Source organism: Littorina saxatilis, linkage group LG8 (genome assembly GCF_037325665.1).
Source record: "Littorina saxatilis isolate snail1 linkage group LG8, US_GU_Lsax_2.0, whole genome shotgun sequence".
Classification (NCBI taxonomy): Eukaryota; Metazoa; Mollusca; class Gastropoda; order Littorinimorpha; family Littorinidae; genus Littorina; species Littorina saxatilis.
The window spans coordinates 37538339-37562382 of NC_090252.1; the positions used below are offsets into that span (position 1 = coordinate 37538339).

Consider the following 24044-nt stretch of genomic DNA (forward strand, 5'->3'; position numbering starts at 1 on the left):
ACACACGAAGGAGGATAAGGCACTAGCAGGTCTGCACATAAGTTGACCTGGGAGATTGGAAAAATCTCCACTCTTAACCCACAAGGCGGCCATGAATTGAACTCATGGCCTTCCGTAAGGAGGCCGATGTCTTATCCACTACGCCAGTCGCTAAATAGACAATACTACATAGCCTGCTGTATGAGTAGTCAATGAGTGGTACCACTTTACCAGGTTTAAACAAGTTTTTGTTTTTTTAATATTGAAATGCATTTTACTATTTTTAGAACTCCATATTCTTCCTTTTTTCTAAAACACACATAGGCCCCATCCTGAACTCAGGTCAAAATGAGTTCGGCTCATTCTCTCCCTGACAGGATGCCTTGAGTTTCCTTGTCTGGCAAGGAAACCGATTTTTTTTACATATTTAGAGCTTTTTACATTTAGTCAAGTTTTGACTAAATGTTTTAACATCGAGGGGGAATCGAAACGAGGGTCGTGGTGTATGTGTGTGCGTGTGTGCGTGCGTGTGTGCGTGCGTGCGTGTAGAGCGATTCAGACCAAACTACTGGACCGATCTTTATGAAATTTGACATGAGAGTTCCTGGGTATGATATCCCCGAACGTTTTTTTCATTTTTTTGATAAATGTCTTTGATGACGTCATATCCGGCTTTTCGTGAAAGTTGAGGCGGCACTGTCACGCTCTCATTTTTCAACCAAATTGGTTGAAATTTTGGTCAAGTAGTCTTCGACGAAGCCCGGACTTCGGTATTGCATTTCAGCTTGGTGGCTTAAAAATTAATTAATGACTTTGGTCATTAAAAATCTGAAAATTGTAAAAAAAAAAAAATTTTTTTAAAACAATCCAAATTTACGTTCATCTTATTCTCCATCATTTGCTGATTCCAAAAACATATAAATATCTTATATTCGGATTAAAAACAAGCTCTGAAAATTAAATATATAAAAATTATTATCAAAATTAAATTTTTGAAATCAATTTAAAAACACTTTCATCTTATTCCTTGTCGGTTCCTGATTCCAAAAACATATAGATATGATATGTTTGGATTAAAAACACGCTCAGAAAGTTAAAACAAAGAGAGGTACAGAAAAGCGTGCTATCCTTCTCAGCGCAAGTACTACCCCGCTCTTCCTGTCAATTTCACTGCCTTTGCCCTGGGACAGGCTGATCTTTCTTAACCCAGTGTGAGATTTTCAGTGGGGCGACCACCCCCAACCCAGCGCGTCCCCGGGTGGCGGATAGGGGAACGGTCTTCAGATATGGAGATCAGCCGCTTGCGGCCGCGGACCAAACTGGTTCCGGGTGGGATCCCGGAAAATCCTCCCCCCTGTGCTATCAGGGTAGGACGTACGGGCCATGAGCTAAGGGTGAGGTAACCCCGACAGAAAACCCCGAATGCTGAAGACGGAGGACCCGGGCCGCACGGCGCATTCTAACAAACCACGGGTACACGCACTTACGCAAATGATGACACAATCAACCAGCACAGATGGAAATGGCGCTCGCCCATTGAGGACCCCCCAGGGTGGAGCAGCGTCGGGTCCCATGCCTCAAAGGGACCCAGCCCCAACTACTGGAGGTCCCTCCCGTCCGTCTTGTCACGCCAGGAGACGCGGGAGGAAAGTGACTGGCACCACCACAACCAGGAAGAAACCCAGTCAGCAGCGACCTTTTCAGGTCATGCACTGGAACGCAGAAAGTATCCTGAACAAGAAGACAGAGTTGGAGCATATCCTGCATGAGAAGAACATCAACATCTGCTGTATTCAGGAGACGCACCTGACACCCCAAAAGTCCTTCAAAGTGAGAGGCTACCAATGCCTTAGGTCCGACAGAACAGACCGAAGCAAAGGAGGAATCCTGACCCTCATCAGGAACAACATCAATGCCTGTTTGATAGAAACGCACATGGAGGACTCCGAATATCAGGTGATTCGAATCCAGACGAAGACATCAGAATTCCATCTTGTCAACTTCTACTGCCCCAATGATAGACACCTCGCCCTTGACACGATCCCCGCAAAGGCCTCCAACTTCATCGTGGTGGGTGACTTCAACAGTCATTCACAGAGTTGGGGATATGACCACCTGGATCGGAGAGGAGAAGAGGTGGAGAACTGGCAGGACGACAAAGGTCTCATCCTTTTGAACAGTCCCTTTGACTGCCCTACATTCTACTCCAGAAGATGGCACACTACATCAACTCCTGACCTAGCCTTCTGCACGGAAGACATGCACCAGCTAACCAGCAGAGAGGTCGGAGAACAGCTAGGTGGAAGTGACCATCGGCCAGTCTTTTTGACCCTGGGCATGGAGTCCTGCACTGAAGCTTCCTTCCCACGGTGGAACTACAAAAGAGCGAACTGGTTCCTCTTTAGACACCGCACCAGCGAACTCACCAAAGACATCAGAGTCGAGGGTCGAGACATCAACATGGTGGCGAAGGACTTCAACATGAGCATCCTCAGAGCAGCGCGTGAGTCCATTCCCAGGGGTGCCAGGAAAGACTATAAGCCCTACTGGAGCAATGAATTGCAGGAACTGGATGATGATCTGGCAGACGCCAGAAGGGAAGCAGAAGTCAACCCGTCACAAAACAACAACATCCGCCTCCAGGAAGCCAAAGCCAAATTTCTCAAAAAGAAGCTACAGGCAAGACGGAGAAGCTGGCAAGAGAAAACAAGCTCTCTGAACCTTGAGAAGGATGGCAGAAAGCTCTGGAGGCTCACCAAGCAGTTGAATGATGAGAACACCAGCAGAGGAAAGATCACATTAGAAGAGAACGGGAAAGTGCTAACTGGAAAGCATGCTGCCAACCAATTTGCTGAAAGCTATGCAGCTGAGAGCAACCTCCATGTTAGCCCCGAGAAACAGAGAGAAGCAAGAAGAGAGAAAAGAGAGAGACCTGCCAGACAGTCGACAGTGGACGCCATGAGTCAACCACTCACACTCCACGAGCTGCACTCAGCTCTGAAAAAGTCAAAGGCGAAGAAGTCCCCTGGCCCAGACGGCATCACCAACGAGATGCTAACCCACCTTGGTAGTGCAGCAGAGAACAAGCTACTCGAGGTCTTCAACAGCAGCTGGCAAGAAGGATCGCTACCACAACTCTGGCGAGAAGCGATCATGATCCCCATCTTAAAACAAGAAGGGCAAAGCCCATACGACTCACATGCTTGACCTTGATCTTTACATAGCAATGACATCATACACTAAGAACTGCTTTACACATTTTTCCTACCAAAATACATGTGACCTTGACCCAAGGTCAAGGTCATCCAAGGTCATGCAACACAAAGCTGTTAATTCAAGACATAGGAAGTACAATGGTGCTTATTGGCTCTTTCTACCATGAGATATGGTCACTTTTAGTGGTTCACTACCTTATTTTGGTCACATTTCATAAGGGTCAAAGTGACCTTGACCTTGATCATATGTGACCAAATGTGTCTCATGATGAAAGCATAACATGTGCCCCACATAATTTTTAAGTTTGAAACAGTTATCTTCCATAGTTCAGGGTCAAGGTCACTTCAAAATATGTATACAATCCAACTTTGAAGAGCTCCTGTGACCTTGACCTTGAAGCAAGGTAAACCAAACTGGTATCAAAAGATGGGGCTTACTTTGCCCTATATATCATATATAGGTGAGGTATTGAATCTCAAAAACTTCAGAGAAAATGGGAAAAATGTGAAAAATAGCTGTTTTTTAGGCAACATTTATGGCCCCTGCGACCTTGACCTTGAAGCAAGGTCAAGATGCTATGTATGTTTTTTGGGGCCTTGTCATCATACACCATCTTGCCAAATTTGGTACTGATAGACTGAATAGTGTCCAAGAAATATCCAACGTTAAAGTTTTCCGGACGGCCGGACGGACGGACGGACGACTCGGGTGAGTACATAGACTCACTTTTGCTTCGCATGTGAGTCAAAAAGGGAAGGATCCAAAGAAGGCCACCAGCTATCGCCCAATCAGCCTCACCAGCTGTGTTGTGAAGACCCTGGAGAGAATTGTGAACGAGCGCCTCAGGTGGTACCTGGAATCCAGGAACCTCCTCGCCCCTGAACAAGCTGGATTCCGACAGTTCCGCAGCACTGAAGATCAGGTCACTTACCTGGCGCAAGAAGTTGAAGATGCCTTTCAGGAACAGAAGCTGGTCTTCGTCACCTGGATAGATCTTCAGAAGGCCTTTGACAAGGTCTGGAAAGATGGACTCCTTGTAAAACTGCTGAGGAAAGGCGTGTCCAGCAACATGTACCAGTGGATTCGCTCTTACCTCTATAACCGCAGGGCAAGAGTTAACGTCGACCAGACCAAAAGCAAGAAGTTCCTCCTTCGTCATGGCGTCCCTCAGGGCGGAGTCCTCTCCCCCACACTCTTCCTTCTCTTCATCGACGATCTGGTGTCTGAGATGCCCAAGGGGATCAAAGCTGCTCTCTACGCAGACGACCTTGTGATCTGGTGCAAGGAGGAGCACGCAAGTACTGCCACCTACAGAATGCAGCAAGCGGCAGATAGGCTGAACGCATGGGCAGAAGATTGGTGCGTCTCCACCAACAAGGAGAAATCCTCCACCACCCTATTCACACTGTCGCCAAAGCAGAAAGCCGGAACCATTAGACTTGGTGGAACTCCTCTGAGAGAGGATGAAGAAGCAACGTACCTTGGTGTCACCTTTGATAGACGGCAGACCTGGAAACCACACATTGCACAGGCAGAGACGAAGGCCCGGCGCAAGCTAGCCATACTCAGGAAGCTGGCAGGTACCACCTGGGGAGCGAACGAGAAGATACTGAAGACAGTATACCAGGGAACAATCAGACCCCACCTCGAGTACGGCTCCACAGCGTGGTCAACCTCAGCCAAGACAAACCTGCAGACCCTTGACCGTGTGCAAAACCAGGCCCTCCGACTCATCACCGGTGCAATGAAATCCACGCCCATCAAGGAAATGGAGAAGCTTACCACCATCCAACCCCTCTGTCAGAGAAGAGAAGCCAAGACTATGGTACAGGCCGAGAAGCTCAAGTGCCTACCCGACCACCCCATGAAGCACAGACTGAGCAACCTCACCAAGAACCGGCTTAAACGGAGCAGTTTTGTACACGAGAGCAAGAGACTTTCTCGACAGTACAGGGAAGTCCTTCCACAGAACACTCTACCTCTGACTCAAGAAGAAGAGGAAACCCCCAAGGCAACAGAGAAACCAGGCATCCAGATCTGCACCAGTGTTCCACATGTTACCTCAGGAGAAGATCAGAATGACACAGCTCGACAGGCACTCACCTTAGCCCTGATCGACGAACAGTACCCAAAAGAGGCGTGGATCCATGTATACACCGATGGATCAGCAACTAACGCCGTGCTCAATGGAGGTGCAGGCATTCTCATCCAGTTCCCTGGGGGACATACAGCTACATCCAGCGTTGCCACTGGCAAACACTGCACAAACTATAAAGCAGAAGCAGAAGCTCTCATGCAGGCCGCCTCCTTCGTTCAGGACTCCGCAGACCCTTGCTACCAAGTTGTCTTCCTCTCGGACGCCCTTTCAGTCCTTCAGGCCCTAGAGAACGACAAACTCCCACAGCTGGCCAAAGCATTACAGATGGTCAGACAAACCAGAAGAGTTGTCCTCCAGTGGATACCAGCACACTGTGGGATACCAGGAAATGAAAGGGCAGATGAGCTGGCAAAAGAAGGAGCCGTGGAAGACCAACCTGAAAACAGTGTCAGCTTTAGTGAGCAGAAAACAATCATCAAGGCATTGATGAGGCCAAGGACAAACAGAGATGACTACCACACAATGTCCAGAGAGCAGCAAGTCAACCTCATCAGGCTGCGTACTGGCCACAACAGGCTCAATGCTCACATGAACCGAAAGTTCAAGCTGGCGCCATCACCAACCTGTGCCTGCGGTCAAGAGGACCAAACAGCGGAACACATCTTACAGCGATGTCCCTTACTAGATGAGGAACGAAAAGAAGTGTGGCCGTCACCAACTCCCTTGCAGACCAAACTATACGGCAGTCGACAGGAGTTGGAGAAAACGACAACATTTATCACCAGTGCTGGACTGATTGTGTAACCTCTGCGAACGCCAAGAAGAAGAAGACTGCCTTTGCCGTGCGCGGTGGACTGACGATGCTACGAGTATACGGTCTTGCTGCGTTGCGTTGCGTTCAGTTTCATTCTGTGAGTTCGACAGCGACTTGACTAAATGTTGTATTTTCGCCTTACGCGACTTGTTGTAATGTATTATTGATATAAGCAGATTTGCGATCGTCGATAATGATTTTTCATGGTGTTTTGTAATGATTAAATTACAAAGGAATTGATATGTAAGACAGTTTCAAGCGAGCTATTTTTTGCGGCAGTATTTACTGTGCAAACAACTCTAAATATGGCAAAAGTGTCATGTGATAATTAACCGTTTGGTTTCGGCGCTCACTGAAGCAGACGATTTTTTCTGTAACCAGTTGACAGTGATGAAACCATATATTAGGGTCTCCTTCCGGCAGCAGTCCCAAAATTTCGACTTGTTTTGACCTTAGAACAATATCTTTATCATAACTGTGAAGAACTGAACGGAGATCACTGTCGAAGTCGGCCAATCTGCAATAATTTTCGTCTCGTGAACACTGATCTCAAATTTAGATCAGTGCTCGCGAAAAACATATGGGAGATAACTCTGTATTCGTGTTTTGATAGCTTTGTGTAGGACTGTAGCGTCCGGTCAGAGAGATAACTGGCGATAGCCGTTGAGCGATGATTGATCAGAATGACATAGGCCCATATATATTATTATCACTTGCGCAGAATACATTATTACAAGCACAAGTTTGCCTCTAATCTTAGAATTAATTCCTCTTCAATTACTGAAAACCAAAAGCTGTTCATTGTTCAATCAACTGTCTGCCTATGAGTGTTGTTCTCAGGCTGCAGTCTTCTACCATCAGACATGGGAACCCCTGTTTTGCACTTGGGAGTATTCTCAAACAAACTTGGTGTATTTTCAGAAAAAAAATGAGCGTACTCCACACAGCATTTGAACATCCATGATTCAAACATGCGTCACACGCGTCCGTAGCACCGTTAATCAAGTTTACCGATACATTTAAAACAAATGCTTCTTTCCACGTTTACTGACAAAAACTGTAATCATGTGTCAAAATACTGGATTGGCTTTAGGATGCGCTTATGAAGAAAAGTAGTCTAGGAATTTTTCTCGGCATATTTTTTCCCCCTGACGTAACTGATCGTATTCTGGACAATCATGCCTACAAAATACGCGGAATCGTATGGGTTCCCAGCTCTGTACAATACTGTTTTAATCTGACACATAGGTCAAATCGCTGACAGGTCAAACGTCTTATTGCTTTTGCATGGCAAATGGCATGCATTAAGTCCTCTGACAGTGACATACCTTTTTCTCTCTCTCTAATTTAATCAGTACATTTTGACCTACATATATTTTAATCCAGGTTCAATTGAGTCATTATTTTCTGAATCTCTGTAACGATATGGTCATGGCTCAGAAAAGGTGTCCAATTTGTGGGACACTTGAGTCACAAATACAAACTCTTGGATTACTTTCCATTTTGGGGTCCAGCAAAACTGTTTATGTGTTTAGTTGTGTCTGGGCAGTAACAATGTATTTTCATCAATTACTGCGGAATGAATTGCATTTTAAATTTTAACTGGAGTGTGTTACATAACACCGTGTCACACATTGTTTTCTAATATACAGTTAACAGTAAACCTATTACACAATAAAAGTTAACTGCATTAGTTAGTATCTACCTTGATCTTCATTTGTGAAAAGTGGCATTCCCCGACAGCAATAATCTGCATATCTAGGTACCCTAGGAATGTGTGTATGTTACATGAACACCAATAAACAAAACAACGATCAAACAAGTACTCAAAGAACTGAAAAGATTACTGTTTCAGCAGTCAATCAATTCTTAGTTCCACACACTTCATACGGACAGTCTGCAAAAAAAATCAAATCAGAACAAGATGTGAAAATGTATTCAAACAAAAATCAACTTTCTGTGTCTCACAACACAGACATTCAAAACTGCTAAATTCCTATTTATTTTACACACACAACCTTAGAAATACATGTAATGGGAAGAGAAACAAGTACATAATAGTAAAGAGTTGAAATGCATCAATGATACCGGACCCGTTATTCCCATTATCAGTTATCTGTCAAGTCATTCCTAAAAGTTTCCAATGAGTGTGTTACATTTCACCAAAAAAATCAAACTTTAGGACACTGTCAAGATATTCACATGAAAAATGCATGCAAAAGAATGAAAAATGAAAGAGCAAAACCATAACAACCTAACAATGATGTCTTATGACTTCTACCATGCTCCAATTCACAATACAGAGAAGATTTTCTCACTTTTGACACTGAGTGTGTTACATTTCACCAAAAAAGTCTTACTTCACATTATTTTGTAAGGTATAAAGCATATATCCACCAACTTGGTAATGAAAACAATACACTGTACAAAAATCTTGATAAACCCCCCAAAAAATCTTCAGGTTGAAGGCGGATTTTGAAGTTATCAAGAAAAATGCTGTTTATTCGCCAATGAGTGTGTTACAAAACACTGTCATAACATGAACAAAACGTTGTTCATATTCAGTGCATTCAGTTAATTGTGAAATTAATTGTAAGAATGACACCATGGTTGCTACACAACTATTGAAACTATTGTTGACACATTCCGACAGCAATAATCTGCATATCTCGGTACCCTAGGCAAGTGTGTGTGTTACATGAACACCAATAAACAAAACAACGATCAAACAAGTACTCAAAGAACTGAAAATTACCAATCCTTCAAAGTAAATTGTAACAAGAAGGGCAAAGCCCATACGACTCACATGCTTGACCTTGACCTTTACATGACCTTGACCTTCAGGGTCAAGGTCAAATAACTAAACCTAGCAATGACATCATACACTAAGAACTGCTTTACACATTTTTCCTACCAAAATACATGTGACCTTGACTCAAGGTCAAGGTCATCCAAGGTCATGCAACACAAAGCTGTTAATTCAAGACATAGGAAGTACAATGGTGCTTATTGGCTCTTTCTACCATGAGATATGGTCACTTTTAGTGGTTCACTGCCTTATTTTGGTCACATTTCATAAGGGTCAAAGTGACCTTGACCTTGATCATATGTGACCAAATGTGTCTCATGAGGAAAGCATAACATGTGCTTTTAAGTTTGAAACAGTTATCTTCCATAGTTCAGGGTCAAGGTCACTTCAAGATATGTATACAATCCAACTTTGAAGAGCTCCTGTGACCTTGACCTTGAAGCAAGGTAAACCAAACTGGTATCAAAAGATGGGGTTTACTTTGCCCTATATATCATATATAGGTGAGGTATTCAATCTCAAAAACTTCAGAGAAAATGGGAAAAATGTGAAAAATAGCTGTTTTTTAGACAACATTTATGGCCCCTGCGACCTTGACCTTGACGCAAGGTCAAGATGCTATGTATGTTTTTTGGGGCCTTGTCGTCATACACCATCTTGCCAAATTTGGTACTGATAGACTGAATAGTGTCCAAGAAATATCCAACGTTAAAGTTTTCCGGACGGACGGACGGACGACTCGGGTGAGTACATACTCACTTTTGCTTCGCATGTGAGTCAAAAAAACACTCTAATTCAAAACAATAAACGCAGACATCCTTTTCTGTTTACTTGATTCATTCCTTACTTTGTTCCAGCAAGATTTAAATAATTTTCAAGATAACTGTACAAACTATTGGAGTGTGTTACCTCTCACGATGTGCGAGTGGTGTGAGTAACACACTCAACACTGTTCCAAAAAAAACCTCTAATTCAAACAATAAACGCAGACATCCTTTTCTGTTTACTTGATTCATTCCTTACTTTGTTCCAGCAAGATTTAAATAATTTTCAAGATAACTGTACAAACTATTGGAGTGTGTTACCTCTCACGAAGTGCGAGTGGTGTGAGTAACACACTCAACACTGTTCCTAAAAAAAACCCTCTAATTCAAACAATAAACGCAGACATCATTTTCTGTTTACTTGATTCATTCCTTACTTTGTTCCAGCAAGATTTAAATAATTTTCAAGATAACTCTACAAACGATTGGAGTGTGTTACCTCTCACGATGTGCGAGTGGTGTGAGTAACACACTCAACACTGTTCCTAAAAAAAAACCTCTAATTCAAAACAATAAACGCAGACATCATTTTCTGTTTACTTGATTCATTCCTTACTTTGTTCCAGCAAGATTTAAATAATTTTCAAGATAACTCTACAAACGATTGGAGTGTGTTACCTCTCACGATGTGCGAGTGGTGTGAGTAACACACTCAACACTGTTCCTAAAAAAACCCACTCTAATTCAAAACAATAAACGCAGACATCATTTTCTGTTTACTTGATTCATTCCTTACTTTGTTCCAGCAAGATTTAAATAATTTTCAAGATAACTCTACAAACGATTGGAGTGTGTTACCTCTCACGATGTGCGAGTGGTGTGAGTAACACACTCAACACTGTTCCTAAAAAAACCCACTCTAATTCAAAACAATAAACGCAGACATCATTTTCTGTTTACTTGATTCATTCCTTACTTTGTTCCAGCAAGATTTAAATAATTTTCAAGATAACTCTACAAACGATTGGAGTGTGTTACCTCTCACGATGTGCGAGTGGTGTGAGTAACGCACTCAATGTAAAAAAACATATATTTCTTTTTCCTGTAATTTATTTCATTAAATTGGCATGAAAACAAAGCACAAGGTGAACTGTATGGAAAGACTATAGAAAAGGCCAGAAAAAACACATGCAATGACATGAACGCTGAAAAACTTGGGAAATTGGTTGAATCGTCTCAAACATATGTCTTTAAAAATCAAAATAAAGAAAAATCTTTGTCCTAAAAAATGCAAATTTTATCAAAACAAATCACAATAACACTTCTAACTTTCAGATGAAAAAAAAAGGAAGTAAGTTGTTATTTAGTGAAAATAACAGTGTTTCAAACTGCAGGTGAGTACGTTACATACAACGAAAAACCAGTGGTTTTTATCTTGGCCGTTTACGTCCATCTCCTCCATGCCACACTGAGTTCTGAGTTCGAGACAGTCAATGCAACTTTGTAGCAGACGATAGAACAGTTGTTTCCATCGTTGGAAGTCAGGAACATGTCGATAAACAACTTTGATTTACGTTGTTACTTTTCGCGGTAACACGAAAGTACACAACAACGAACTTAAGACTTATTTTCATTGCTTTGTCTTCTGTGTTTGTGCATATTTTTTGTTTTAAGTAGTAGATTGTTCTTTCTTGTCCAAGTTTATCGCTTAGTTCAACGTCTGTCATCATTATTAAAAGCGCGGCAAAAGCTAAAACTGCCTACGTGACTCCAAACACGAAAAGTAACATACTCACCGTTGGATCTAAACTTGATCTCAGCCGACTGTTGGGGTGAGGTACAGGTTATCGTGCAGTATGTAAACAATAACTAACACCTTCTCTTTCCCTCTCCATCAAGTTCTTATCCAAGCAGTGTGTGTAGTACGCACAAATACGACGTTTCAACACCAAGTAAAAAAGTGTCCCAACTTCCGGCCCAAAAATCGACGTAAATTCACTCTACTATTGCGCCTTGCTCGAAAACAAAGTCATCAAACCTTTCGGTTTCTACCAGAATAGTAACTTTATTCAAATCTGCACCCCGTGTCAGTACTTTCAAAGGTAGAATAAACCACAACTGAGCGTGTGGGGCGTTTAAATGGGGTAAGGGTGGAGTTCGACGCCATTTCTGAGCCGTGACCATATAACAACACTGCACACATATATATTTGGAATGCAGAAAAAAATGCATCAAGTGAATTTAAAACTATAATTAGCAATAGCACAGCTATCCATTAATCCACAATTAATTACACCTTTCACTTGCACTAACATGTATCCGTTTTACTTTAAGCGTTTGGACTGTGAAAACATAACATTATTTCCAAACTGCAATGAAAGCTGTTATAATTCTGAAGGAACTGAAAGTCAAACCTTTCTTCACTCAATTGAATTTGAAAACAACATTGATCAACAAATACCAGTGTTCACCACTTCTTAGTAATTTATTTTTTCTCAGATATATATATATTATTGGAATTGAAAATGTCAACACCGAAGGACCTGAATCGTTTTTGCTCAATCGAAAACAACATTGAATATAATACGCTGTTCTTCTTTTGGATCGCGCGCTTACACTGTTACACTAACACAATCATGTGCTTTGTAACGGGTCATGGCAAGTTGCCCAATGACACAATCACAATGTCAAAACAGCTTGTCTAAAACAAAGAATTCAAATTTCGTCACGTTATCGAACACAATGTGGAATTCTCTGCCTTCAGAAGTTCTTCGCGTTTTTTCTCAGTTTTATGCAGTTAAACCAGTGAAATCTACGCGGCAGGCTCCATAGCAATTATGACAACAACGTTTGACCCAGAACGGCAGAAGAGCCACAAGCACCGTTCTTCGGTCTAAAACCTTCTGAGAAAAAAAGCAAAGAATTTATAACGTCTGGCTTACCTGAGTCAGACGAGCAACTTTACAGCCAATGTACTGATTTATTGGTAAACGCAAGCTTCACAACAGTGCCTAGTAAGAAATGTTTTGTTTCAACCGCCAGTGGCGTCGCGACGCCATGTCTAAACTATTTCAGCTCAAGCCAGCAGAGTCTAACATTACAAACCATTTGCAGTCACGCCATTTAAGGAGGGCTAAATTATTGGAACTACTCAGAAGAGTTGCTTCCCCTCAGTTTAGTTTAATTTAGTTTAGTTTGTGGGGACATAATTATAGTGTAGGCCGTAAGGCCCATAATCGTCCCATCAATATTTATTCAACATTTTGTTTTTATTTGGTCTGCATAGCTTGTTCAGGATATTTAATTCATGTTCACTGTTTACTCATCAAAATCGAATTTCGTTTTTAAAATTTGAATATCATCATCCAACTGGTTTTTGACGGAGTTAACCGTGTGTGCTTTTTTAACAGAAGGTGCAAGTGCATTCCAAAGGGGTGCGGTTCTGTTCATAAAATCATTTTTCCTCAAATTTGTTTTGCTATGTTCAATACAAATCTTGTCAATATCATTTCTGGTCTTATCATATTCAGCAAAACACTGAGAATATGTTTTCCCTTTCCACATAGTCAACTTTATTAATAATTTTAAACATCTGAATGAAATCACCCCTATGTCTTCTGAATTTCAGAGATGGTAGGTCCAGAATACGAAGTCTCTCGATATATGTATTTTTTTTCTTCCGCCTGCCACGATTCGCTTGAGGCTTTAATTCGTGGCAGGCGGAAGAAAAAACTTCAGCCAGATAAGTTTTTGTTATTGTTTGTCTGTGCACTTAAAAGACCGTTGGGTCGATATATATTGTTTTGTCAATAACAAACGTTCCTACCTTTCTTGTTTTTTGATTCTAAATTTTGGAACGTTGGCAGTCTAGCTCTTTGTTTTTGGATTTATTTATTTTATTATTTTCAAGTCATGCCGTTATGAGGGCCCCAAAGGGTTTAAAATCGTGATCGTGATTGGCGTTTTTTGACCTTTCTGTGACCGTGATTGCCGAAATTTCCATTTCTGTGATCGTGATGGGACTTTGCCCGTGATCTGTGATGACAAAAAAATCAAGTCTCGTGATCGTGATCGTCATTTGTTTTCGTGATCGTGATGGGCATTATTGCAAAGCATTTTATTTTCAACGTACATTTTTCACAGCTGTATCACTCTATGATCCTCTATTCGTCAAGGAGCCAATCCCGATTGAAGGGAAGCAACAACACATTCAGAAATATGATTTTGACAGCGATTGCTTCCCTTTAAGAGAACCAATCACAAAAAAAGAGATCCAATCAGAAGGCAAATTGCAAAAGTCTGCCAAACTTCATCCAATGGAAGGGCTTCGTGCAAAAGTTTTGAGTGCATTCAGTCAAATTCGAATTCGAAGATCAAAAATGGCGTGCAGCGGTACTGTCATCGAACTTCTGTTATATTTTGTGGATTCAAGCCAGACCAAAGCAGGCGGCGAGAATGCCTTCCTTGGTGGAAAGGTCAGGCTACGGGTCGGTCTTTCCGAAGACGAAATATCAAGGTATGTTGATCTATGTTGCTCTATGACTGTTCTGAATGTAGGCAAAGATCTTGAAATTTGTTCAAGATCTTTGAGTTTGAGTGAGATCATTGACATTGTCGACATTGCCACGTCCGGCTGTCACTCGCTCAGTGTGACCTCGACTGGCTCAGTCGAGATCGAGTCTGCGTGTAGCCAAAACCGAAACTAGAAATGTGTTTTTCATCCCAGCAACGTCGACACGCTTGGCATAGATTCTAATTGTCGCTTCTTTGCATTGGGCTTGGATTTATTTTAGCGCCTGTAAACTTTAATATCAACAATGGGTTAAATTCAGAAACAATGGCGGGGAGACGTGCCAGTTTGGGTCACTTGATCCTCATGTCAAAGACGATCAAAGTCATGTTCGTTGGGGATTTTGTCAGGCATGCTACTTTTCCGGTAATTGCCGGAAATCCGATAAAGCCGTTTTCAAAATCCGGTAAAGTTAACTTTATTCCGGTGAAGTTGAAAAATTTCTGCAAAAACGATCCGTGTGAATATCGCGCAACGCGACAGGGCGCCGGTCTCAATGAAGCCAGCGCACAGTTGTGTTGTTTTCACCAGTTTGGAGGTGTGTTGAATGGTGGTGGGGGGAGGCTAAAATGGGATTTTTAACAAGATCACAACACTATTACAGCCCTGAAAATGATGCCCAGAATGCACCAGATTGCACAGATTTTAACCGTTTTTTGAAAAAAAAATCCGGGGGAGCATGCCCCCGGACCCCCCTAGTTGGCTCGCCTGCTTCGCAGGCTCAGGCTTGTGGCTTTGCCACTGGCACTGCTTTCAGGTAAAACCATTTTTGGCCTGTAGCATTCCTGTTTGTTTTTCAAAGCCATGAAACCAGGCGATGGTGTACCTCAAATTGTATGGCAAAGTTGAAAATAAAGAACCCATCACACATACATGTACTTTAATTTCAATCCACCCAATAGTTTTTGAGAAAATGGGTTTACAAGATTTAGCTCTGGAAATGTGAAATTGTGCAAGTATATATTCATGTGTGTGAGTGAGGGTGTGGGAGTTGAATGTGTATGAGTGTAGAGAGAGAGAGAGAGAGAGAGAGAGAGAGAGAGAGAGAGAGAGAGAGAGAGAGAGAGAGAGAGAGAGAGAGAGAGAGAGAGAGAGAGAGAGAGAGAGAGAGAGAGAAAACAATGAAAACTACATTCTTGTTACTGATTACAAATCATGATATGTATTTCTATGTGTGTATGAAAGAGAATTAAAAAAAAATAATAAAAAAGTGCAACAGTTCTCACTTTGTGTTGAATAAACAATAGATCCAGAGGAACGAATTACTGTGTGGTTGTGTTTACTTTGACACGTGCTTTCTGTACATGCAACTTTTACCGTGACCGTGATTTGCCACTGGTGTTCGTGATCGTGAAAACAAAAATCAAGGTTACTGTGATCGTGAAAGCTAAAATTTCCCTTCCCGTGATCGTGATGATACCCCCCCTTTGGGGCCCTCCGTTATGGCACCCGTGATCAGGCGTACGAGTTTTAGTTTTGCATATCGGAAGCCGTAAATTTAGAGCGATGCATTTTGATCGCCTACAATACAAATCGATTAAAAAAATATGTTACTTGCCTCGGCTTTTGCAACTCAGTTTTGGCTATTTTAGTGGCCTCTCGGCGGTGCGACTCGGTTAGTGGAGAAAGCCATGCGCTCAAAGTCTGGAAGAAGCGGACTTGCAAGGCAGTATCAGCTGCAAATTGACGTCACAGTCCTTCTTCGTCATCTTCGTTCATGGGCTGAAAATCCCACGTTCACTCATGTTTTTGCACGACTGTGGGGTTTTACGTGTATGGTCGTTTATACCCCGCCATTCAGCATTGTTCACCGGTCAGTTTCGGGGGAAGCATGCTGGGTATTTTCGTTTTTCTCAGTATGAAGTGTGGCTCTGACATGGATTACAGGATCTTTTCCGTGCGCACTTGGTCTTGTGCCGTGCTTGCCGCGTGTACACACGAAGGGGGATAAGGCCTGCACATAAAGTTGACTCGCCTGGGAGATCGGACAAATCTTCACCCGACCAGGCGGCCGCTGCCGGGATTTGAACTCACGATCGGCTTCAGGTCCAACAATCACTGAGACTGAGTGTCTTTCAGAATGCTGTCTGTGGTGTTAAGAAACTGATTAACACAGTTTCAAGTAATCACAGCCTGTACTGGCCGTCAAGTAGAAGTCATGCGTGAAGAAGAAACAATTGAAGCGTGCGGTCTCCTGAAACGATGACGCACGCCGTGGAAATATTAGTATCGTGCTTTTGTTACTGAGAAAGACGGGCGCAGTGATGGGTTAAGGCCCGTGGAGATCGTTCCGATCTCCCAGGTCAACGTATTTGCTGACCTGCTTGTCATTATCCCCCTTCGCGTGTAGAGAGAGAGGGAGGGAGAGAGAGAGGGGGAGAGAAGGGTGAGAGACAGAGAGAGGGCGGGAGAGAGGGAACGAGAGAAGGAGAAAGAGATCGAGGGGGAAAGAGAGCGAGAGAGAGATGAGAGCAAAGGCAGATAGGGAGAGAGGGAGAGGGAGAGAAAGAGAGATCGAGAGAGAGAGAGAGCGAGAGAGAGAGAGAGAGAGAGAGAGAGAGCGAGAGAGAAAGAGAGAGAGAGAGCGAGAGAGAGAGCGGGGGGAGAGGGAGGGAGAGAGAGATTTAAAAAAAACCCCAAGAGACAGTGACAGATAGACAGACGGACAGACACATCGACAGACAGAGAGACAATGACAATGACAATTCTTTATTCAAAACACCAAGCGTGCTTGTGTACGCAGATATGATGTGCTTTCACAAAATGTGTGAAATTTTAGTTAAAACTTGTGAGAATGACGGATGGTCGTGTAAGATGTTGTATAGTCTTCATTGTAATGACAAGAACAACTGGGTTTCATCTGTTTGTTTTATGTTGTACCGTTATTGGTTTTGACATGTCAGGGAAAATCAAGGAGTCTTTGATGTAAGCGCATTTCTTCGTATATTCACACATAGACAGACAAAGTCAAAGAGGCTGCAACAGTAGGGGACGTACTGCACATTTCCGGATCCTCATCGGATTTGTCGGGACAGTCGTCGTCTCCATCAGAGATACTTGACCCGGACACATGTAACGTTGTCGGCACACTTCTCGCTGCCAGGTACACAGGTGTGCTCTTCTGCAGTGAGTGGAAAAACTGTCGCGTAAAGCTTGACAGGGTGTCACGGGATGCCGATACAAAGTACCATCAATCGAACAATTGATATGAACAGCTGACATAATTACCTTTTCGAGCATATAAAGTTTAACTAAAATGAATTGCGTTTTAATGCTTTTCTTAGCGTGCAAAATTTGTTGCAATAATTGTTTGGCCAAGTTTACTTCTTATTTGGTGTACAATAATTTCAGCTTATGTACTGAAATTATTGTACACCAAATAAGAAGTGGTGGTAAGACGTCAGCCTCCTAATCGGGAGGTCGTGAGTTCGAATCCCGGTCGCTGCCGCCTGGTGTGAAGATTTTTCCGATCTCCCAGGCCAACTTATGTGCAGACCTGCTAGTGACTTAACCCCCTTCGTGTGTACGTGGGAGTCTAAGCCCATGAACGAAGAAGAAGAAGACTGATACATTTGAAATGTTATAATAGGATTATGCACAAGCTGAAGTTAATATACACAAAATATAAAGCAGTTCGTCGAACAGATGCAGAAGTTATTACAATCTTTATGTTTTGCAATTTTTGGAGGTCACCCTGTATGTAACAGCTCATACAAAAGTAGCATATTGAACCGAGGAAAGTTTGCGCATCGTTATCTTATTGTGCACTCATCTTCCTCCGCAGCCCCCCCCCCCCCCCCTTTCGCGTGAATATATATAGTTGTTTCGTAGTTTCCAGTCATGTAATAAATGAGAACTGGATTACTCGTGGATAATCATGGCGGAACAACACACGGTTTCTTTCCGTCCTATTTGTTAGAGTCTGTCAGAGAGCATCCCCCCTTAATTCAGGGTTTTAGGTTAAACAAATCGCATGCTAATCAAAACATGGTTGAGGCAATATAGGTGCCAACGTTTGAGGCAGATCCGAGTGCTGGTTTACATTTGCTGGAGATGGAAACGCGCAAGAAAAATTATCGATCACCTTTGTACTGCGTACAAGAGCCGTGGAGATTAACTGTCCTTGGCCTGTGCTTACTTACTTCTGCCCCGCGGATATGTAGAAATTGATTGTGTCTGAGAGTTTGAGTAGCGGACACGCCTCGGTTTACCCGAACGGTCACTGTGAGAGGAGTGTGGTCAGATCGTGATCTCTAATCGGCACGGTTGGCCTAGTGGTAAGGCGTCCGCCCCGTGATCGGGAGGTCGTGGGTTCGAACCCCGGCCGGGTCATACCTAAGACTTTAAAATTGGCAATCTAGTGGCTGCTCCGCCTGGCGTCTGGCATTATGGGGTTAGTGCTAGGACTGGTTGGTCCGGTGTCAGAATAATGTGACTGGGTGAGACATGAAGCCTGTGCTGCGACTTCTCTCTTGTGTGTGGCGCACGTTATATGTCTAAGCAGCACCGCCCTGATATGGCCCTTCGTGGTCGCCTGGGCGTTAAACAAACAAACAAACAAAAACACAGGTATAATGCCTTGCTCGTATGTCCCCTCCACCTGTACTTACGGTGTTTCTGTGGCTTAGGCTAACGATGTGTGTTCTCTCTGGCAGCCTTTAAAGGCACAGGTTTAGATCTCTCCGTGTTCTTTTGCGTTAGTAAAATTTTAACTAAATATGTTAACATATACTGGGAATCGAGACGAGGGTGGTGGTGGTAGTGGTGTGTGTGTGTGTGTGTGTGTGTGTGTGTGTGTGTGTGTGTGTGTGTGTGTGTGTGTGTGTGTGTAGAGCGATTCCGAGAAAGCCGATCTTCATAAACTTTACATAAGTGTTCCTGCAAATAATACCCTTATACATTTGTTGTTATGTTTTTGATAAATGTCTTTGATGACGTCATATCCTGTTTTTACAAAAGTTGAGGCAGCACTGTCACGCCATCAATTTTTAATCAAATTTATTGACATTTTGGTCAAGCAATCTTCGACGAAGCCCGGAGTATGGGATTGCATTTCAGCTTGGAAGAATGAGTTTGATCATTAAAAATCTCAAAATTCTAATTAAGATTCAAAGTTCGATCCAAAGATGCATGATTGCATTGTATTCTTCATCATTCCCTGACACTAAAAATGTGTATACATAGTATACATTATGTTATGTTTGGATTAAAAACAAGCTCAGAAAGTTCAAAAGAATACCGAAAATCGCGCTCCCATGTTAAACACAAGCGCTACTGAGCCATACCTGCTGTCATTTCAGCGATCGGTTTGCACAGGCTAATAAAAAGATATCTTCATACATGTGTCAGCGCTTTCTCGGTCGCAGGGAATCGGTGAATCTACTGTCTGCAGTGAATTCAGTTTCATTAGTCGACACATTGAGTAAATGTATTAATTTTGCTTTACGCGACATGTTTTATGGAATTACGCCAAAACACGATTTATCCCCTTGCTGTGTGTTAAGGGAACTACAAAGTCCTTCCCGCATAAACGAATCAGCTCAATGGTCTCAGATCTGCCAAGCAGTTTACATTGGACAAGGACATCCCTCCACTTTAAAACACACCAAAAACCAGCAGCCTACATCCTTTTTGTGCATAAGTGGGATTGTGTGTGTGTGTGTATGTGTTGGTGTGTGTGTGCGCATGCGTACGTACGTGTTTGTGTGCGTACGTGCGTGTGTGCGTATACGTATGTGTGTGTGTGTGTGTGTGTGTGTGTGTGCGTACGTACGTACGTACGAAGTGTTCCTTTAACAGAGAGGACTGGAGAGAAGTCCATCGTCTTTTGTTGACTACATGGTTTCTAATCATCATTAATACCTCAGTTGCTCATTTGTTCCCTGCCATCTGTGGTAGCGATTCTGCCTTTAACACGGACAACTGGAGAGAAGTCGTCTTCCGTTCACTTCATGATTTCTAATCATCATTAATCCCTTGCTCATAATAATGTTCCCTGCAATCTGTGGTAGCCGCGATTCTGTAGCTCGATCTGCGCTCTCTCTGGCAGATTTTCAACATTTATTTTTATTTTATTTACGAGGATTTATATCGCGCACGTATCTCACCACACAAGGCGACTCAAGGCGCATGTCTACCTTTGTGTGTGTTCGTGTGTGTGTGTTGTGCGTGTGTGTGTCACATACAATACCTACCTTCCCGTGCAAACTATTATGCTCATCGTCTAGATATAAGAGGAGGTGGGGGGCTCAACGTCCTCACTAGAAGCTTACCTATTAGGGACATGTATAAGGTGATATGCTAGAGCGCTCATCGTCTCCGAACCAGCCAGGCTTTTATATGGATCAGGACCCCCCCCCCTTCCGTGCCCATGACGCATACCAGCAATCAACAAACTGGCTTCTCCTGATTGGATTGGATTGGATTGGATAAGATCAGGTGGAATCTGTGTTGTTGTTGATGAATCTGTGTAACTGACACTAACGGTTTTGATTCTTCTTCTTCTGCGTTCCTGCACTGAGACTCACACGTACACCCGTGTTTTTTTAGTTTTTTTACACATGTATGGCTGTCAGTTTTTACCCCGCCATACGCCGTGTAATCTGTATCATGAACACCACCCCAGACACCTCTTATTCCACTTGTTCAGCCGCTGTTTTTTTCGTTGATCCCAGTCATGATTTGAAGCAAGAGCAAGCAAAGCAAACTACAATCTTCATTCGTTTCTTTCAACGATTTCTGCAAACAGGCACAACATTTCAAGCAAGTGTACATATTATTTTATTTATGATCATCACAGACATTTTTTTTTTTTTGCAGGCAAGATCATTTCTGTGAGTATAAACCACAGAATGGACACAACAAACCACAACAATTAACACGGCAAAGTCATACAAGAAAAGTAATGAAATAAAGTGACATACAAATTTTACAGTCCAGCCTCAACAAAATTAATAAAGATTTGACAACTTTATCACTTCAAAGTATCACAGAGTAATTATCACTAGTTGTATATACCAACATTGGAGTCTCGAAACACTAATCTGGAATGAATTTACACATAACACATTTTGCAAACAGAATAAATATTAACTTCAATCTCGGTAACTGTAAAAACAAAAATGGTGCCATTTTCACAGTTCAGCAAAGCTAGACCCATAACATAAAAACTGACGTTTTCTAATTAACAAAGGGAGTCACACATGCATGCATGCACACGCACATACACACACAACAAAATACAACACAAGTTTAAAGCAGAAAGTCAGAGTTGGAACATGTGCACAAATTGAATAAAGAAAAGGTGCACCGACAATTCACTACATTTAAAACACTGTCACAAACTGTATACAAACAAATAATTCAGTAATACACACACAAGATCATTCCAAAAATACTGTCTTTGTCTGCAGCCAAAATGTTTCTTCATGCACAAGTAGGCAAACGATGAACAGAACAAAAGAGAACAAAAATATTCCCTGCTCAAGATGCACTATAAGACTTCCTCTTGCTTTTAAGAGCACGTTAATAAGCTTAGCTTGTTGTGCTCCATTTATTAATTGATTGTATGCGGCTTTGTTGTATGTTTGTTTGTCACAAATTGTTTGTTTGCTTAACGCCCAGCCGACCACGAAGGGCCATATCAGGGCGGTGCTGCTTTGACATATAACGTCCGCCACACACAAGGGGACAGAAGTCGCAGCACAGGCTTCATGTCTCACCCATGCAGTCACATTATTCTGACACCGGACCAACCAGTCCTAGCACTAACCCCATAATGCCAGACGCCAGGCGGAGCAGCCACTAGATTGCCAATTTTAAAGTCTTAGGTATGACCCAGCCGGGGTTCGAACCCACGACCTCCCGATCACGGGGTGGACGCCTTACCACTAGGCCAACCATGCCGGTTTTGTTGTATGTAATTTTGCTGAATAAAATTGTTTGAACCAAGACTTCATCTCTTTTAAGGCCTTACTTTTTCAAACTTTCTCTTCATAGTCTCGAATTCTACCTCCATTTTAAAACTCACTTTCTTTACAAGACCCGATTTTCTCAAACATGTGTAGGTCTTAAAAGCGGGTTTCACTGTGCTTCCCCTTGCTCTGGATGAAAAGAGAGAATACTACATGGCTTGCTGTGTCGTACCAGATTTACACGAGTTGTTTTTTTAAATATTCGCGAGCTGTTCACTATTTCAAAAAGCAACTCAAGTAAATCTCGTACGACACAGCAAGCCATGTAGTATTCTGTTTATCCTACACACTGTACTTACGTGTATTTTACTGAAAATGTCCTGCAGTCGAGGCAGCTAAATTGAAGACGCTTGTTTTGGAACCTCGATTTCTTCTAAAGCCTCGTGCAATCTATTACGTCAAAGCAAAGAAACGTCACTCTGAAAGTGTGGCATGACGTGTTAGTTCTAAAGATTCATCAAGGGTAATTAGCGAGCGCAATTTGTGTTTCTATAATGACGTTTGTCTCAGTGACTTTGGCATCATAAGCAGTGGAAAAACAGGTCCCTGCCAGACTTGCTTGACATGACCTCATTAACATGATATACACACGTGTGCTTTGAACGATTATTATCTCACGGGTGTCTCTCTATGTAGGATAAAGTTAGCTCTCCACTCTACTGCAGATTCTCTGCTTCAGCACTACAGTGGACAAACTTTCTCTTCATAGTCTCTAAATCTACCTCCATTTTAAAACTCACTTTCTTTACAAGACCCGATTTTCTCAAACATTTGTTGGTCTTAAAAGCGGGTTTCACTGTACCTCCCCTTGCTCTGGATGAAAAGTTGGCTCTCCACTCTACTGCAGATTCTCTGCTTCAGCTCTACAGAAGACACCCCCCCCCCCCCCCCCCCCCCCCCCTTTGAGAACCCCTAATTTACGACTTCCTCCATTTTAAGACCTTGTTGTGTGTGTGGGTTTTTTTTTCTCTCTGTAGATCCTTCTGTTTTGATTAAGTTCCCCATACCCCCCTCCTAGATTTTGTTCTTCTGGTTAAAGGCTGCCATATTCGTAGCGTTCATTAATTAATTCATATTGTTTACATGTGCCAATAATGTTATAAAACTGTACCTAAGGGGATATAATAACGATTGGCTGTAGCTTTCGAACACAGAAAAAATTATTTCCGTTTTGCAAAGTGGTGTTGATAGTGTCGAATGTAAACAGAACAGTCTTAAACGCCATCTTTGGTTTACGAAACGTCACGAAGTGACGTCAACGGTCTAAAAATAGCCCAAGCCCTGGAGAACTGTAGCTAAACAATGCAATAAAAAATTAATTATTTCTCGTAATTGGTAAGGATTTCAAACCTAAAACTTTGCAGGAAGCTTAATTTATACATCCCCGCAACGATGGGAAAAGCCATGGAAGTAATTAAACTAATTAAATAGGACTATGTCAGCCTTTAATAATTGTGTTGTTCACCATCATGAAAACTTGTGTAACTAAGCATTGTTATGGTCACGTCAAATAAGCATTTACTTGAGTTCGTGTCCTAGCTGCATTTTTGTCAATTGTTTCATGTCATGTATTTTGAATAAAATTGTGTTTAAACCAAGACCTTGTTTTTTTAGACTAATTCTATTCATAACCTCTGAAAATTAACCCCCATTTTAAGACTCCCTCCATTTTAAGACTCCCTCCATTTTAAGACTCCCTCCATTTTAAGACTCCTTTCATTTTAAGACTCCCTCCATTTTAAGACTCCCTCCATTTTAAGACTCCTTCCATTTTAAGACTCCCTCCAATTTAAGACTCCTTCCATTTTAAGACTCCCTCCA

At 42.3% G+C, this 24044-nt stretch overlaps 2 protein-coding genes across 2 annotated transcripts in view; both read right to left on the reverse strand.

The window, feature by feature from the left end:
* Positions 1-12751, reverse strand: part of LOC138973445 (dynein axonemal assembly factor 8-like) — a 79008-nt gene extending 66257 nt beyond the window's left edge. The window contains exon 1 of the mRNA XM_070346166.1: positions 12623-12751. The gene's annotated coding sequence lies outside the window, so the exon portion shown is untranslated. The remainder of the gene's footprint in view (positions 1-12622) is intronic.
* A 10163-nt stretch (positions 12752-22914) lies between these two features.
* The window catches only part of LOC138973447 (uncharacterized), a 156037-nt gene continuing 154907 nt past the window's right edge, over positions 22915-24044 (reverse strand). The window contains exon 97 of the mRNA XM_070346168.1: positions 22915-24044. This exon is cut by the window's right edge and continues 1383 nt beyond it. The gene's annotated coding sequence lies outside the window, so the exon portion shown is untranslated.